The sequence below is a fragment of the Hyperolius riggenbachi genome, chromosome 2 (genome assembly GCF_040937935.1).
Source record: "Hyperolius riggenbachi isolate aHypRig1 chromosome 2, aHypRig1.pri, whole genome shotgun sequence".
NCBI classification, from domain to species: Eukaryota; Metazoa; Chordata; class Amphibia; order Anura; family Hyperoliidae; genus Hyperolius; species Hyperolius riggenbachi.
In genome coordinates, this window is record NC_090647.1 from 352,874,562 (window position 1) to 352,893,654 (window position 19,093).

At 44.1% G+C, this 19,093-nt stretch overlaps 1 protein-coding gene across 15 annotated transcripts in view; it reads left to right on the forward strand.

Moving 5' to 3' along the window:
* PLEKHA6 (pleckstrin homology domain containing A6) overlaps window positions 1–19,093 on the forward strand; it is a 273,958-nt gene that overhangs the window by 65,794 nt on the left and 189,071 nt on the right. For 14 of the 15 annotated variants that reach the window (XM_068269629.1, XM_068269622.1, XM_068269617.1 and 11 more), the window contains exon 2: window positions 10,217–10,287. The exons of the other annotated variant lie outside the window; for it this stretch is intronic. The gene's annotated coding sequence lies outside the window, so the exon portion shown is untranslated. The remainder of the gene's footprint in view (window positions 1–10,216; window positions 10,288–19,093) is intronic. 15 annotated transcript variants of the gene reach the window in all.

Below are 19,093 nucleotides of genomic sequence, written 5' to 3' on the forward strand. Positions count from 1 at the left end.
GAGATCAGCGAGTGCAGTGATTGGCTAGTATGGCAGAGCCTTGTCCCGCCCTCAAGACCATCGGCCCCCGCCTGATTGGCCAGCGGGAGTCTGAATGGATTACACAGTAGGAATAGCGAGTGCTGGTGTGATGGACGGCGTGGGGTCAGCGTGTTTGGCCGGTGCAGCGGCCATGATTGACTGCGTCCCCACGTAATTAGTCAATGGGCCGGGCATCTTATAGGAATATATGAAGATAAGAGATAAAGCAGATGCATAAAGTAGTGCGGTGGACGTTGGGAGTTAGCGTGTCTGGCCATTGCAGCGGCCCTGATTGACAGCGTCCCAGGTTATTGACCAGCAGGCATCTGAATAAAACATATGGAGGCAGAGGCCAGGCAGAAAACTGATGCGGTGGACGGCAGTGGTTAGCGTGTCTGGCTGCTGCAGCGTCCATGATTGACAGCGTCCCAGGTTATTGACCAGCGGGCATCTGAAAGGGATCAAGTTCATGTATGGAGGAATAGTAAGTTATGCGCTACTGCGGTGGATGCAGGGGGTCAGCTGCTGTGTATGTGTGGGCTCCTGGGGGTGGTCTCAATTGTTACATTCGGACCATAAGACGCAGGTACTTTTCCCTCCCACTTTTGGGGAAGAAAAAGTGCGTCTTATGGTCCGAAAAATACGGTATCTGGCCCAGGTTGTAAAACATGGCCGTTTCTAGGGCCGTGCGGCCCGTGCGGGCGCCCTGAGTGCTGTTTGGAGTGGGGCGCTGTGATGGAGGGGGGAGCCGCAGCCGCGGAGAGGGCAGCCCGCCCTCTCCCTCCCTTCCTCTCCCCGCCGCCCTCCGTGCTACTTCCTCAGACTGATAAGCAATGGGCAGGGAAGCGCCCATTGGTGAGTCGTTTTGCATAGCGCTTCCCTGCCCATTGCTTATCAGTCCGAGGGGGGAGCACGGAGGACGGCGGGGAGAGGAAGGGAGGGAGAGGGCGGGCTGCCCTCTGCCCTCCCCACGGCTGCGGCTCCCCCCTCCATCATGGGGGGCACCTACCTAACCTATACTGGGGCAGCTACCTATCTAACCTACCCTGGGGGGCACCTACCTATCTAACCTATACTGGGGGGCACCTACCTATCTAACCTATACTGGGGGGGGGGCAATTTAACCTATACTGGGGGACACCTACATAATCTAACCTATACTGGGGGGCAGCTACCTAATCTAACCTATACTGAGGGGGCAGCTACCTATCTAACCTATCCTGGGGGGCGCCTATCTATCTAACCTATCCTGGGGGGCGCCTATCTATCTAACCTATCCTGGGGGCACCTACCTATCTAACCTATAGTGGGGGGCAGCTACCTATCTAACCTATAGTGGGGGGGGCAGCTACCTAATTTAACCTATAGTGGGGGGCAGCTACCTATCTAACCTATACTGGGGGCCAGGGCCGGCCTTTGACCTGAGCGACCGGTGCGATCGCTCAGGGCGCCGGGCTTCCAGGGGGCGCTCCTGTCCCCTGGCCGAATGTATGGATGCTCCCGCTCCGCCCCCTGGTGCCGCTGCTGGGGGGGCAAACATGTCCGTGCGCTGTGATGGAGGGGGGAGCCGCAGAACGGGGAGGGCAGCCCGACCTCTCCCTCCCTTCCTCTCCGGGCCACCCTCTGTGCTCCCCCCTCCGATGCAGACTGCAGCAGAGATAACTCACCTCCCTGGTTCCGATCGCCGGCGCCTCTCACTTGCAGTTGCCGCTGGTATCTTCTACATAGTTACTGATGCACACTAAACTTCCTGCTTAACAGGAAGTTTAGTGTGCATCAGTAACTATGTAGAAGAGACCAGCGGCAAGTGAGAGGCGCCGGCGATCGGAACCAGGGAGGTGAGTTATCTCTGCTGCAGTCTGCATCGGAGGAGGGAGCGCAGAGGGTGGCCCGGAGAGGAAGGGAGGGAGAGGTCGGGCTGCCCTCCCCGCGGCTCCCCCCTCCACTATGAGGGGGGGGGCACCTACCTACCTACCTACCTTATACTGGGGGCAGCTACCTATCTAGCCAATACTGGGGGCACCTACCTATCTAACCTATACTGGGGGGCAGCTACCTATCTAACCTATACTGGGGGCACCTACCTATACTGGGGGTCGGCTACCTATCTAACCTATCCTGGGGGGCACCTACCTAATCTAACCTATACTGGGGGGAAGCTACCTATCTAACCTATCCTGGGGGGCACCTACCTAATCTAACCTATACTGGGGGGCACCTACCTAATCTAACCTATACTGGGGGTCGGCTACCTATCTAACCTATCTTGGGGGGCACCTACCTAATCTAACCTATACTGTGGGCACCTACCTATACTGGGGGGCAGCTACCTATCTAACCTATACTGGGGGCGGCTACCTATCTAGCCAATACTGGGGTCACCTACCTATACTGGGGGGCAGCTACCTATCTAACCTATACTGGGGGGCAGCTACCTATCTAACCTATACTGGGGGTCGGCTACCTATCTAACCTATCCTGGGGGGCACTTACCTAATCTAACCTATACTGGGGGGCAGCTATCTATCTAACCTATCCTGGGGGGCACCTACCTAATCTAACCTATACTGGGGGGCACCTACCTAATCTAACCTATACTGGGGGTCGGCTACCTATCTAACCTATCCTGGGGGGCACCTACCTAATCTAACCTATACTGGGGGCACCTACCTATACTGGGGGGCAGCTACCTATCTAACCTATACTGGGGGCGGCTACCTATCTAGCCAATACTGGGGGCACCTACCTATACTGCTGCAGTCTGCATCGGAGGAGGGAGCGCAGAGGGTGGCCCGGAGAGGAAGGGAGGGAGAGGTCGGGCTGCCCTCCCCGCGGCTCCCCCCTCCACTATGAGGGGGGGGGCACCTACCTACCTACCTACCTTATACTGGGGGCAGCTACCTATCTAGCCAATACTGGGGGCACCTACCTATCTAACCTATACTGGGGGGCAGCTACCTATCTAACCTATACTGGGGGCACCTACCTATACTGGGGGTCGGCTACCTATCTAACCTATCCTGGGGGGCACCTACCTAATCTAACCTATACTGGGGGGAAGCTACCTATCTAACCTATCCTGGGGGGCACCTACCTAATCTAACCTATACTGGGGGGCACCTACCTAATCTAACCTATACTGGGGGTCGGCTACCTATCTAACCTATCTTGGGGGGCACCTACCTAATCTAACCTATACTGTGGGCACCTACCTATACTGGGGGGCAGCTACCTATCTAACCTATACTGGGGGCGGCTACCTATCTAGCCAATACTGGGGTCACCTACCTATACTGGGGGGCAGCTACCTATCTAACCTATACTGGGGGGCAGCTACCTATCTAACCTATACTGGGGGTCGGCTACCTATCTAACCTATCCTGGGGGGCACTTACCTAATCTAACCTATACTGGGGGGCAGCTATCTATCTAACCTATCCTGGGGGGCACCTACCTAATCTAACCTATACTGGGGGGCACCTACCTAATCTAACCTATACTGGGGGTCGGCTACCTATCTAACCTATCCTGGGGGGCACCTACCTAATCTAACCTATACTGGGGGCACCTACCTATACTGGGGGGCAGCTACCTATCTAACCTATACTGGGGGCGGCTACCTATCTAGCCAATACTGGGGGCACCTACCTATACTGTGGGGCAGCTACCTATCTAACCTATACTGGGGGCAGCTACCTATCTAACCTATACTGGGGGCACCTACCTATCTAACCTATACTGGGGGCAGCTACCTATCTAACCTATACTGGGGGCAGCTACCTATCTAACCTATACTGGGGGGCAGCTACCTATCTAACCTATACTGTGGGGCTCCTACCTATCTAACCTATACTGGGGGCACCTACCTATCTAACCTATACTGGGGGCAGCTACCTAACTAATCTATACTGGGGGCATCTACCTATCTAATCTATACTGGGGCAGCTACCTATCTAACCTATACTGGGGGCAGCTACCTATCTAACCTATACTGGGGGCAGCTACCTATCTAACCTATACTGGGGGGCAGCTACCTATCTAATCTATACTGGGGGGCTCCTACCTATCTAACCTATACTGGGGGCATCTACCTATCTAATCTATACTGGGGCAGCTACCTATCTAATCTATACTGGGGCAGCTATCTATCTAACCTATACTGGGGGCAGCTACCTATCTAACCTATACTGGGGGCAGCTACCTATCTAACCTATACTGGGGGGCTCCTACCTATCAAACCTATACTGGGGGCACCTACCTATCTAACCTATACTGGGGGCAGCTACCTAACTAATATATACTGGGGGGCTCCTACCTATCTAACCTAAACTGGGGGCACCTACCTATCTAACCTATACTGGGGGCAGCTACCTAACTAATCTATACTGGGGGCAGCTACCTAACTAATCTATACTGGGGGGCTCCTACCTATCTAACCTATACTGGGGGCACCTACCTATCTAACCTATACTGGGGGCAGCTACCTAACTAATCTATACTGGGGGCATCTACCTATCTAATCTAAACTGGGGCAGCTACCTATCTAACCTATATTGCAGGTACCTACCTATCTAACCTGTGCTGGGGGCACCTATCTATCTACCTACGCACTACTAAGCCCCCCCATTAGTGTATGTGTTTGGTGCACTCACACGTGAAGAGGATGAATGGGGGGGGGGGCACCAAAATCTGGTTACGCTCAGGGCGCTGTGAAACCTAAGGCCGGCCCTGCTGGGGGCAGCTACCTATCTAACCTATACTGGGGGGCACCTACCTAATCTAACCTATACTGGGGGACACCTACCTAATCTAACCTATACTGGGGGGAAGCTACCTATTTAACCTATAGTGGGGGGGGGGGCAGCTACCTATCTAACCTATACTGGGGGGCACCTACCTAATCTAACCTATCCTGGGGGGCACCTACCTATCTAACCTATCCTGGGGGGCACCTACCTATCTAACCTATACTGGGGGGCAGCTACCTAATCTAACCTATACTGGGGGGCAGCTACCTAATCTAACCTATACTGGAGGGCAGCTACCTAATCCTATACTGGGGGACAGCTACCTAATCTAACCTATACTGGGGGCAGCTACCTAATCTAACCTATACTGGGGTGCAGATACCTAATCTAACCTATACTGGGCGGCACTTACCTTATCTAACCTATACTGGGGGGCAGCTACCTAATCTAACCTTTACTGGGGGGCAGCTACCTATCTAACCTATACTGGGGGGCAGCTACCTATCTAACCTATACTGGGGGACAGCTACCTAATCTAACCTATACTGAGGGGGCAGCTACCTAATCTAACCTATACTGGGGGGCACCTACCTATCTAACCTATACTGTGGGGCACCTACCTATCTAACCTATACTGGAGGGCAGCTACCTATCTAACCTATAGTGGGAACAATAACTTATCTAACCTGTATTGGGGGCACCTACCTACCTACCTACCTAGCTAGCCTATACAGGTGACAACTATACTGGCTACCTATATTGGAGGCACCTACCTAACCTACCTATACTGGGGGCATCTACCTATCTAACCTATGCTAGGGGCAACTATTCTGGCTACCTATAACTTATACCGGGGGGCACCTGCCTATCTAACCTATACTGAGGGCAACTATACTGGCTACCTATACTGCAGGCACCTACCTGGCTAACCTATACCGGGGGCAACTATACTGGCTCACCTATGCCTGGCTACCTATACTGGGGGGACCTATAGCTGGCTACCTATACTGGGGTACCTATTCTGGGCTACCAATACTGGGGGAATCCATACTGAGTGCAACTAGACCTGGCTAACCTATACTGCGGGCACCCATACCTTGCTTCTTTGGGCACAATTTTTACACCCTCGCCCTGGGTGCATTTTAGACTAGAAACTGTAAAACTAATAACGACCTCACGTTAGACCATCCTTTCACCAAGTCAGTTCCACAAGATTCTGTCAACCTGGGAGGCTCTTTCATGCTTTTTGGATGAGTGCTGCCTGAGAGTGAGGACATGGCAAATAGACAGAGGACACACACTGAGTGAATGTATCTGTATCTAGCAAAAAGCAAGCTCTGTTGCAGAGATCAGGCTAGTAGACCTTATGTAATGGAACTAACCATCGTGCAGATGTCACCTGCTGAGTGTCTCACTTTGGTACATTGAAGTAGCAGTAGGGTAGCAAGAAGTTTTAAATCAGGATGATACCATTTATTGGAAACAGCATGTATATAAGCATGTATATAACAGCATGTATATAAGCTGTCTGTACCACCAGCCTGCAAACTAACAGGATATAAGCCCGACGAAGGCTGCAAGGCTGAAAGCTTGCTTATTTTTATTCATTTTTAGTTAGCCAATAAATGGTATCACCCTGATTTAAAACTTCTTGCTTTGGTACATTGACTGTCACATCTGCTTCTCTTTATGCCTTGTGGAGGTCTACAGCAACATTTGAGGGAACACTGAAACTGGCTGAGAGGTTGAAGTCAGGGACAGCTACCAGCCTTGTAAGCTCTGGTACTAGGCAGTTTATATACAGTATATGTTATTTTACATGCTATTCAGGTGTGCTTTAATATGTTGACAGTAGCTTGTCTTGTTTCTGCTGAAACTACTGCTACCTGAGAAAAGTATACCGTATAACCATTTTCTGTCCAGAGATGTCAGTGCTACTACCCTGACAATGCTGCAGATGTTCCGACTGGGATTTGAGTTATATCAGTCTGACAATTTTAACCAGATTTCCTTGCAGTGGACCAGCACCAGCCCAATGCTAGCACCATCACCCTGGTGCAGCATAACATATAGTATAGGAAAGTAAAATATTAAATAATCATTGTTTTTAGCCAGACTTGTATTTTGGAAATCCGTGAAAACAGTTATAGAGATAAACAGTAATTATGTAACAATTATAGAGGATCAATGTTGTATTCACTTTTTGTAAAGCAGGTTGCTTTTGAGATGGTTTGTATGGAATGTGGCATGACCACCACCAACACAAAACAGCCAGCAGTGGATGCAAATCAGTACAGTAGACATACTATTTATAAAGGTACCCTTATTTCAAGCTTTATGAAACTAGTGATGTACAGATGTTGTCAAACCTGCTGAACATAGAGCAATGTACAATGACTGGGCTGAGTGCGTCATGTACACAAATTTTGCCACTCTAAATAAACAACAACTTGCATTCCTGGGAAGAAAGAAAAATAGAGAAACAAAGCTCATGTTTTGAACCATTGCTCATTCCACGTACAGGTGAAACTTTAAAAATTAGAATTAGAAAAATAATTTCAGTAATTCATCTTAAAAGGTGAAACTAATGTGGTATATGAAATAGGAGCCCATTGCAGGTGTTTTGGATTAATTAGCTGATTAGAGCCTGACACTTTCAGCCTAGTATATTGAACAATATGAACACTTTCACAATATTCTAATGTTCTGAGATTTTGATTCTGGGGATTTCATAAGCTGTAAGCCATAAGCATGAAAATTATAACAAATAAAGGCTTGAAATATCTCGCTTTGCATGTAATGAGTCTATTTTATATATTAGTTTTACCTTTTAAGTTGAATAGCTGAAATACATGAACATTTACACAATATTCTAATGAAAAACAAGGGCAAGTGCTCTGTGCAGCATATTACTCCAGGAGATGGAGATTTTTTAGAAATTTGTACCTTAACCACTTCAGCCTACAGTGTTGTTCACATTATGTATCCGAGCAACTTTCACCTCCCATTCATTCACCAATAACTTTATCACTACTTATCACACTGAAATGATCTATATCTTGTTTTTTCCGCCACCATTTAGGCTTTCTTTGCTAAGAATTATTTGTTTCTAAATGCATTTTAACGGGAATATTAAGAAAAAAATTGAAAATATTAATTATTTTCCCAGTTTTCAGCCATTATAGCTTTAAAATAATACATGCTACCATAATTAAAACCTAAGTGTTTCATTTGCCCTTTTGTCCCGGGTTATTACACCATTTAAATTATGTCCCTATAACAATGTATGGCGTCAATATTTTATTTGGAAATAAAGGTGCATTTTTTCAATTTGCGTCCAACACTATTTACAAGCTTATAATTAAAAAAATTATAGTAATATACTCTCTTGACATGCATAATAAAAAAGTTCAGACCCTTAGGTAACTATGTATGTCGTTATTTTTTTTTTTATTGTAATTTTTTTTATTTTTTTTTAATTAAAAATTTTATTTGGGATTTTTTGGAGTGGGGAGGTAAACAGGTAATTTTAAATGTAATTGATTGTGTATATTTTTTTAAAAAATGTATGTAGATGTAGTTTTACTATTTGACAGTCATTTTTTTGGTTTTTCATCCTGTAAGCGAGAGCTCTCGCTTACAGAAACTGAAGGGATGACGTGAAACTTAGAAAAATCGCGGCTTTTCAGAGAAGCCGTCGGTTTTTCATATGGAGACATAGATTAATGAATGGGAAGTGTGTTCCCATCCATTGATTTCTGGGGTAGCGGAAGGCGGCAGGAGCGTGCGCAGGAGCCCGCCTGACTCGGTGGCAGGAGGGCAGGCTATCTGGACAGATATATCCATGCAGATCAACCTAAGGGGTTAAAAAGAAATCAGTCATATTTACAAAAAAATGCGCAGTTTCAAAATGTGTAGCTGGATGCAAATTGAAATTAAAATATAATTTTTAGCTCCATTAAACTACAAAAAGAATTTTGCAATAGTGATCTGTTCATAGCATTTGTTTAACTGGTTCCAGACCAACGCAGTATGAATCTATGTCCAGCAGGTGGTGCTGCGCTCGGACTGAATTGTGTGTCCACGCTGTTACCGCCAATCTCGCTGCTCTGCACCCACCGCAATTTGCCCGCTCTGCCGTCTGTAAGACGGCAGAGCTCTGCAAGCAGGTCAGGTGTCGCTTTCATTGGCTCCTGACCGCGTGATCACGGATAGTCAATCACATTGGCTCCCACTGATAGACAGTTTCAGGAGCCAATAAAAGCGGTCACACTCTGCCATCATAGAATCCGGAACTCCGGATTCTAATTACTGCTGGCCACAGTATTGAGGCGACCAGAGTTGGTTTTTCCATCTGCAGGAAGCGGTGATGATACACTCTTTGTGAGATATGCGATGTTTTATCTGATTATATTGTAAGTTTATTTTAACCCTTTTGCGTATGAAGCCAAATTAAAACAGTTAATGCACTAGAGAGCACTCTTGTTTTCCCAATCCCTTTTTTCTGCTTATCAGCATGGCAGAGAGAGGAGCCTGTGACGATTGGGCAGTGTCATGAACGGCTAGAACGGCGGGTATGTGCGGCGATTCGTCTGGAGGCGGCGTTTTACCATACCAGCAGTCTCTGGTCCTTATGGGGGCAGAGACTGCTGGTATGGAAGTGGTTAAAGAATGTGCAATCTCGGGTCAAAACTCACCTCCACTAACACCTCTGTTTTAGTTTTAGCTTGATCAAAAGATCATGAGATGGTGTTTTAATTGTTGTCCAAAGCCGGATCATCCACAAGGCAAACCTAGTTGCCTAGGGCTTGGAGAGGGTCTAGGGGCCTGGTGGGTGGTAGTGACTCCCCACCAAATCTTACTAAAAAGGCCAGGTAATTATCAGCGGTGGGCAAAAACTGCTATCTTGCCTAGGGCCCCATTTCATTTGAATTCCTTTCTGTTGTCATCAGTATTCCTGTTTGGAAGAATTGTCTCACTTTCTGTCCATAAAGTAAAATATATCTTTCCAACTTGGAAAGATAAACTTCTTACAATAGAACCTGGATGATCTCAGAAACAGGAATCAATGGGAACACAGACAGCAGTAACAACCTGATCATGGTAGTAATCCTATCCCAAACTACCATAAAAAACTCACAAGAAATTGCAGCTGCAGCCATGCTTCAGAATTGTACAGTAGCATTGTCCCCTGCTAAGCAGTGCAGCACAGTGATGTGAGCAGTTATGTGGGGAAGAAATGTTTTTGAACTGTCCCTGCATCTTCTTGCAGAAGCTTGCATTACACTATGATCACCTGTACAGGTGTTAAGGGAATACCTTTGAATACCTTATATGGGAATAATGGGAATACCATTGAATACCTTATGGAGATTCTTAGAGATTTTATATTGTTTATAAAATGTGTATTCTCAATAGCTAATTTGTGCTTTTTAAACTTTTATTAGGTATTAAAGAAGAGAAGCCAGTCCATGCATGTGCTACGCACGAATGACAGAAAACACAGGAGATTTCTAAGGTAATTTCTCCATATATCCTCTCATTGAAATCAACAGCTGTCATATACTGTATGTATTTTTAATAACATGGCATAGTCGCAAATCCATCCCACTTAAAGAGGACCTGTACTCTCTCACAGGACAGTAGAAAAACAAAGAGACATATGTGACTAATCTCAACTGTAATTTGATTTCTTAGTTGTGTCAGCTGACTGTCTCGGCAGAGCAGCTAATTTGTAAACACAGGATAGTAACCGTATATCTGCTTCCATGGAATCAGGAAGTAGACACAGTGCAGATGTATTGCAGGATTTGTATCAGCTGCAACAAAAAAATGTTTTTCTTTAAAGGTTATTATGCTATTGTTTATCTTTAAGAGCAGAATAGATGTTCTGAGTTCAGGTCCGTTTTAACACCTGAGGCGGCATGCTGCATTTTTTATATACATTTCTGAAGCACAAATCCCTGTGCTTCATGTACCACTTCACTACCACTCTTACGCTATGTACGCATACTGGTTTGAACTCGGCCATGGAAGATGTTAAAGATCACCTTGGCTTAAAATCTTGAAAAAAATCAGTGTGTGGACAGCGTCTGTCCAATGCATGAGCTCCGCCTGATGGAATTGTTCTTCACACTCTTCTGTCAGCGGTAAACTGCTCCATCGATCACCGCTCGTCGTCCTTCTTCCCCCCTCCATAGCAACAGACGTACCTCTAGCCTGGAGGCTAGCGACGCATCTGCACAGTGTCCACACTGCACTGTTGCCCAAAGGATCAAGTCTTGATCCCTGCTGGGCAAATGCAAACACCTAGTAACAGACCATTTTGTGCTATCTGTGGTGTGACGCTTTATCAAATCATAGCACATGGGAAACTGAACTGCGCACCTGCTGGGCAGTTCAGCCTCCCATCTGCCAATCACCAACCGGCTTTTGGCTGCAATTTAATGCCGTGCAGTTACCCAACAGCAAGAAACTACCTCATGTCTCGTCTAAAAGCGACCACAGCTGGGCTCAGATGTGACTCCATGTGACAGACGTCTCTCCATTGCCTATTCTCTGGGGTACCAAGTGTCCGGCCCGTGAAGGGAAGCCACTGAGAGACACTTCTTACTTCTGGGGCTATGCAAATAAAGAATGGCACTGTAACAATAAGTGCAAAAAAAAAATGGACTGCAAAAACTCCATGGGCACACCTTGAGAATAATGGACTGTTGTGCATTAAGTTTGTAATCAAATTACGTATATGTGACCTCATTTTACTCATAATGAGTTGTAGAATAAACTTTGATGTGTCTTATAGCTTGGACATAAAAAAATAGGTAGGGACAAACTCAATCCATCATGGATAAAAAAAATCATTTTTAAAGTTATGATCAAACTTGGAAAAGTTTCAGCAAAACTAAAGTAGCTTACACAACGCCCACTTTTTAATAGCCCTGGTTGTTAGCTTTCCATAATGATGACATTTGTGGCCTTTCTCTGCTGTTCAGACTCGTCTGGGGCTACGCAAAGAAAGTATGGCGCTAAAATACTTTGTAGAAAAAAATTGGCCTGTACAAAGCCACTTACACACTTCGGAGTTACTAACTAGCTATCAACTGAGTGATATGTGATATTATTTGAATTGGGATACGTTGTAGAATAGATTTTAGGGTGTTTTAGGGTTGAGGCCTATGTTTTGTGAATTCCTTTTAATGACATACTGAATCAAAATCAATAAAATTTTTATTTTCATATATTCTGTACCAAAATAAAACGCTTGCAAACAGAAAACAAAGTAACAGAATTTAAAATAGAATACATATAGAATACATAAATTGTTACCTTAGCAACTCAGCTTTTTAGATATGTATGCCATGAGGGTGTACTACTGTTTTGCAAAAAAAGGGCTTGCAGTTAGTGCTAGAGTACAATGAGAAAAAAAAATCACAATACAGAAAAAATACACCTTTATTTCCAAATATATTATCCCCATACATTGCACTAGGGGCATCATTTAAATATTAAGATAACCAGGATAAAAGGACAAATAAAATGTGTTGTTTTTATCTATGGAAGCATTGTTTATTAGAAAACTATAGTGGACGGAAATGGAGGAATAGTCTATTTTTTTGTCTTTTTTTCCTTTTAAAATGAATAGTGAATAAAATAATTACTAAAAAAAAACCTCCAAAAATTTTAATTTGTGCTGAAAACAAAACAAGGTATAGATCATTAAAGAGAAACTCCAACCTAGAATTGAACTTTATCCCAATAAGTAGCTGATACCCCCTTTTACATGAGAAATATAATGCTTTTCACAAACAGGGGGCGCTGTATGACTGATTTTGTGCGGAAACCCCTCCCACAAGAAGCTCTGGGACCACGGTACTTTTGGCAGTTTGTTACAATGTAACAAGGTTCACAGACAGGAAATAGCTGTTTACAGCTGTCTCTAACAGCCAAAACAGCTAGGAGCAGCTACATAACCTGCCCACAGTAAAAATGTCACCATGTAATAAATGTCAGAATGTAAATCGGGGAGAGGAAAGATTTTACAATGAGCAAACACTGACTAAATCATTTATATATAATTATGGTAAAAAATGAAGCACTTTTTTACTACATTATTTTCACTGGAAGTCCTCTTTAAGGTGTGATAAGTACGGTAGTAGTAAAGTTATTGGGGAATGAATGAAAGGAGCGCTGAAATGTGAAAAATGCTCTCTTCCATAAGGTGAAAACAACCTGCAGACTGAACAGTAGTCATGCAATTGTCCGTCAAAGGATCTTACAGTTTATACAGTGCTTTAGCAGAGAAATAACAACCACAGCAGGTGCTGTGGAAATCAAATTGGATTGTATGCAGCCTGTGTTAACCAGACTTGAAAAGGTAAAGAGGGGACTCCTGCCACAAAGCCATTTATATGCACCAGTGACCGGAGACACTTTAGTCCTGATGCTGAGAACTAAGGATCCTTCTAAGAAACAAACTATGCACTTGGTGAGGATAACTACAGTTAAAGAGACACTGAAGCGAAAAAAAAAAAATATGATATAGTGAATTGGTTGTGTACTATGAATAATTACTAGAAGATTAGCAGCAAAGAAAATATTCTCATACTTTTATTTTCAGGTATATAGTGCTTTTTTCTAACATTGCATCATTCTATAATATGTGCAGATTACACAACACTCAGCATTCAAAATGAGTCTTTCAGAGCAGTCTGTGAAGTAATAACCTCTCCTCTGGCAGAGAAAAAGTAAACAGTTCACTTACAGTTGAGATAATAAAAGTCAGATAACAGCCCTCTCCATGACTTAAGCTGGCCATACACTGGCCCGATTTGCCGCCGTTTCGACAGCAGATTCGATCACTGGGATCGAATCTGCTGCCAATCGTTCGCGCTACACGCCGAATTTCGATCCATTCCATCCGATCCCGTCGATCGCGGCGTCCGGAAAATAACCGTTGATCGCCCGCGGGTAAAGAGCGCATCGCTAGCGGCGTTCGAGTGCCTGACGACCGACGCAATAGAGCCGCAATACATTACCTGCTCCGCCGGCACGACTCCCGGGTCTCTGCTCTTTTTCTCCGCTCTAGTCTGGTCTGGTCTCCGGCATGCTTCCCTTCTTCCTGTCCCGGCAGGAAGTTTAAACAGTAGAGGGCGCTCTACTGTTTAAACTTCCCCCAGACAGGAAGAAGGGAAGCATGCCGGAGACCAGACCAGACCAGAGCGGAGAAGAAGAGCGGAGACCCGGGATTCGTGCTGGCGGAGCAGGTAATGTATGTGTGTATGCGGGCGTGGGAGGCGGCGGCAGCACCACCACCACCACAACAGATTGTGAACGGTTTCAGGCTGAAATCGGTTCACAATCTGTTTGCAGTAAAGGTAGCCATACGATCCCTCTCTGATCAGATTCGATCAGATAAGGATCTGTCTGTTGGTCGAATCTGATGGCAAATCGACCAGTGTATGGCTACCTTAAGACTTAGTCGGAGAGTTAATGGCTTGTTTGCGTAGAGATAACAACTGGAGTTTCTTAACTCTTCCTGTACTGGAAACAATTAGACTGATGTATCTGATCTTAATGTTTTATTTCTTAGCTGTACTACACATACAAATCATAATATCATAATTTTTTTTTCGCTTCAGTGTCTCTTTAACAACACATATCTTTCTACTGTTGGGCAGAAATGATTAATTAAAAGGACTCTGAGCAGTGCAGTAACTATGGAAAAATGCATACCATTTTTAAGCTCTCTTTCTCCTCTTTCCATTGATATATAAACCGCCACTCTACGCCTTTTAGTTTTCGCTATTTTCGTGATCGAAATCGCGGCAACCATCTTGGATTCTTTATTCAGCATTGTATTACACAGGACGACACTTTCCTCAGTGTCGGCAACTCCATTCAGCACAATGCAATAAAATACAAGGAACCCAGGGGGATATAATTACAAACATCATGCCGGTAGGTGTGAGGATACATTTAATTAGTTGTGGATATGCTTAAAGGCATACCCATTGGCACTGCTCAGAGTCCCTTTAAGGATTCTACAGAAATACTTCTCAAGCAGAATTCATGGAGAAGCAGGCATGTCATCAGTTTGATAATGTTAGTGATTTTACATTTGAAGAATGGCCACCACCTGCTTGACATGCAGATCATCTGCCTTCTGTAGTGTCTGATTCACAACTGTAACTGGCAGGGTTAGCTTAATAGTCAGACATTTAGCATTATTTAAAGGAAGTATAGAGGTTTCGGGGCACTTTTTAAAATTGCTATTCACAACAAGATTCAAAAAAGTGTATTTAACATTATATTGCAATGTTTTGTGTAAAAAGTTCAGCCTGCAAGCTATCTGTGGTAGCTGGGTCCAAACCAAAGACATCCTATTTCAATCTTTTTTATTGAAAGATTTTTTTTAAAGAGGAACAAACAGTAATACAACATAAAGGTGCATAAACATTGGATACAGTTACAGCGGTATTAGGAGATGCAAAGTATATTTTGAATCAAATGCACACATAAAAGCAAATAGGATTTTATATTGTCATTTCTCATTCACAAACCCTTTGGAGGGGGGGAGGATTAAGAAAAATCACAGAGACTGAACATTGGTTCTAATAATATTACTGCGAGAGTTGCCCAAAACCGCAGTGATGGGACATAACAAGAAGTACACAGAGGAGAGCTATTATAAAGGACATCTATCATCCGTCCTTAACCCTAACCGGGCCGGATGAAGTTCATCCTACAGTGGGTAATTTAGTACCCTTAGATTTGAAACCTGCCCTCCAGTGAGGTCAGGCTGGCCTACCATAAATAGAAAGCGGTATTTACGTTTAATTAGGTACCAACTACATGGGGTAGAACCAAAGGGTAAAAAGAGAAAGAGAATAATTTGTAGTATATCATGGTAGCTATCAAGGAGTCTATACCCTCTAAATATCCTGTATCTTTAAACCAACATAGTTACTTTATTACAAAAATCAGGTATTGAAGAAGGAGGGGTAAGTTAAAGATAGAGTCCAAAGTAGAGGAGAAGTAGATAGCTTAGGTAGGTAAGAATATAGAGAGGAAAGGAAAGAAAAGAAAGGAAGACTAGAAGTTCCAGAGGCGAGGGGCGTCCATGTTGTTCCATCCAGTATGTATCACAAACATGTCTATGAGAGGGGCTCTTGTGGGGATCAGTGATTACGCGCCATTGCTACTTGTTCAGGGCTCAATAGGTAGGTTATAAAAGGGTCCCAAATTTTGTGAAACTTTTTCATGTTATAGTTCATTCGTGCCCTTAGCTTCTCGAAAAATAGTATATGACCAAGCCTGTGTTTGATGGCCTCGAATGATAGAGATTGAGAGTTCCATGCCGCCGCTATTTTAATTTTGGTTACAGCGAAAATATGATTAATGAGGGAGTTTTGAGCGAAAGATAAGTGCGGATAGGGGCAACCCAATAAAACATGGAGAGGTTTGGTGGAACCGGGGCATTTATCAGGGATGAAGCCCAGTTGCATACCCTAATCCACAGTCTATGTACTTTACTGCAATTCCACCATAAGTGGGCAAAGGAACCAGTCATTCCGCACCTTCTAAAGCATGCACCCGAGCACTGTTTGCTATATTTAACCATTCTCTGCCGAACTAAATACCACCTGAATAGCAGTTTATAGCTTACCTCAACTAGGTCAGCGTTTATTGATGATTTGGGGATATTTTCCCAAACATCGCACATATCCGTGTAATCAACCTGCAGCCCTAATTCTTTTTCCCATTTGAGTATGTAATCGGGTTTACTTTGTGAATGGGTGAGAGTAAGTTCTCTGTATATAAGTGAGATAATCCCTGAGGAGTGTGGGTTAGTGTCACATAGATTTTCAAAAAATGTTCTGCTTGTCAGGGACTCTACATTCGCAAAGTGTTGTTTTACAAAGTGTGAAATCTGCATATACCGGAACTGTTCCGAAGTTGGAAGGGCAAACTTTTCACACAAGCGATCAAAAGATATAATGCCTGTGTTAGTAATAAAATCTTGGATTCTATGAAGCTTCGCAGAGACCCACCAATGTAATGAACTGGAAGATTTTAAAGCCGCGGGGAAAGAGGGATTACCCAGGATAGATAATAGTGGTCTGTGAGCGGACATTAAGCGACCTGAGTATTTACAGCTATCCCATACCTGAAGATAGTGCCTTATGATGGGATTGTCGATTTTAGTGCGATACGATGGTGTAAGCCAAAGAAGATTTTTAATATTGATAGGCTCGACAATCTGGCTTTCCATTTCCACACAAGTGGGTTTATCACCCTGAAGATGCCAATTTGACAAAATGGCCAACTGAGCTGCCTTATAGTAGTGGGTAATGTTGGGTACCCCCATCCTCCCATCCGCTCTTAGGCGGTAGAGATAGCGCTTTTTGAACCTTGATTTCTGGGCCCCCCAAATTAAGCTATTGATTTTCCGCTGAAGGGGTTCGAGAAATGAAGAAGAAAGAGGAATCGGCAACAGCCTAAATGCGTAGAATAATTTAGGAAGGAAGGTCATTTTTATGGCCGCTATCCTGCCCGTCCAGGAGATAGAGTACCTCTTCCAGCACTCCAGCAGATCTAAACCAATGACATTCTGTTGCTCCTTAACACCCCCTTTCTGTTTTTGAAGTTGTTTGACACACCTGCCCCCGAAAGTGGCATAGTTAATATCATAGTTGGATGGGCCCATTGTGATTCCTGCCACAGCCAACGCCTTCCTAGTGATTGACCACCTCCTACCCTCCTATTCCTTAAGTTTGGTTGGCCCACCTCTCCCCGGCAGTGGCATGGCATAGTTCATTTCATGGTTGGATGGGTCCACTGTGATTCCTGCCACCGCCACACATTTGAAGTGACTGCCAGCCAATAGGGCTGGGATTTTACTGGGTGGAAAGAGAAAGGGAAGCAGAGTAAGGAAGCTGCAGATGTTAAAATTGTGGACTTGGCCTCCACAGACAGCTAGCCGCTAGAACTTCGAATTGTTTCGTATTATTTACATACAATGCACTTTTTAGGAATTACATTTTTATGCAAATATTTATTAATCTATTTTCTTCTGTATTGTATTTTTTAATGTGGAAAAGTTCTTCTTAGCTGACAACTCTGCTGCTGCATGAACGTTTGCTGATTCCTGCATCTTCTACAGTTACATTTGGCATCTTCTAAGATATACATAACTCCATGATAAAATTATAGGCATCATGTTTAGGTTGGTTTTCATGTTTGTCTGGTCTGTAATTTGGGAAAGCTAAACTGTGGGCATCCAGAAAGAGTTAATATGTCCCTCATGTGGTCTGTCATAACATTCTTATGAGAATTTGTGTTTAGTCTTGATCTTCGCATTTTATAATCTGTCTTATTTGCATCTCGCTGCTTGTATTTGCACCCAGTTCCTCTTTTCCCTAAAGCTGATTCTTGAAAATGTAATCTTTTTCTGTACTGGTCATTTTTGCAGAGCTTTCCCAAAACTCCTGTATCAGAGACTTGCTATTGGAGAGCCAATGTCTAACTGAGAAAGGTGGGTCAAAGATCTGACTGCCTTTGTTTTACCTACAGGCAGGTTTCACCTACCAGCTCAGCTGTAACATAGACATTCTGAAAGGCTTCTTCTCTGCTGCCTCTTGCACAAGGGATTAGTGTTTGCTTAAAGTTTTCCATGTCAAAAAAATCTATGCAAAGTATACAGAATGATTTACAAACAATGGCATGCAGTTAAGTAACTGGACCTTAATTAATAAAGCTGGAGAACAGTAGATGACAGTGGGGAGCACTGGACAGAGCAAACTGAGACAGTACATAGAAAAAGTTTGTGGCTGTCATCTCTATCATATCTAATCATAGTGAGAATTTATTTTTTGATGGGTAATGTCCCCTATCCATGTTTTATTAACATCTAAAGTACATATGATCACTTCCTTTGAACCTTCTGGTGATGTATGGACTCCTGCAAGCTGAATGTCAAAACTCTAATTGATTATGCATGGTTAATGGAGTGAAATTGTAATTGGGCAAGGCAGTCATTTTTTATCAGTTGAGCAGGAGACTGTTAAGCCTCATTTACACGGTACAATTTTCCATCAGATTGGATCTACGGATTGCATTAGATTTTGCAATAGATTTTGGGTAATTATCAAAGCAAAATCTATCGCAAAATTGATCTGAAACAATTTGGACGTCTACACACGATGCAATTTCTTATTAGATCTATCTAATAAATCTGTCTATCTGATGGAAAATTGTACCATGTAGATGAGGCTTAAAGCTGGCCACTAACGGTCCAATTTCTAGCGAAAAATCGTTCGAGCGAT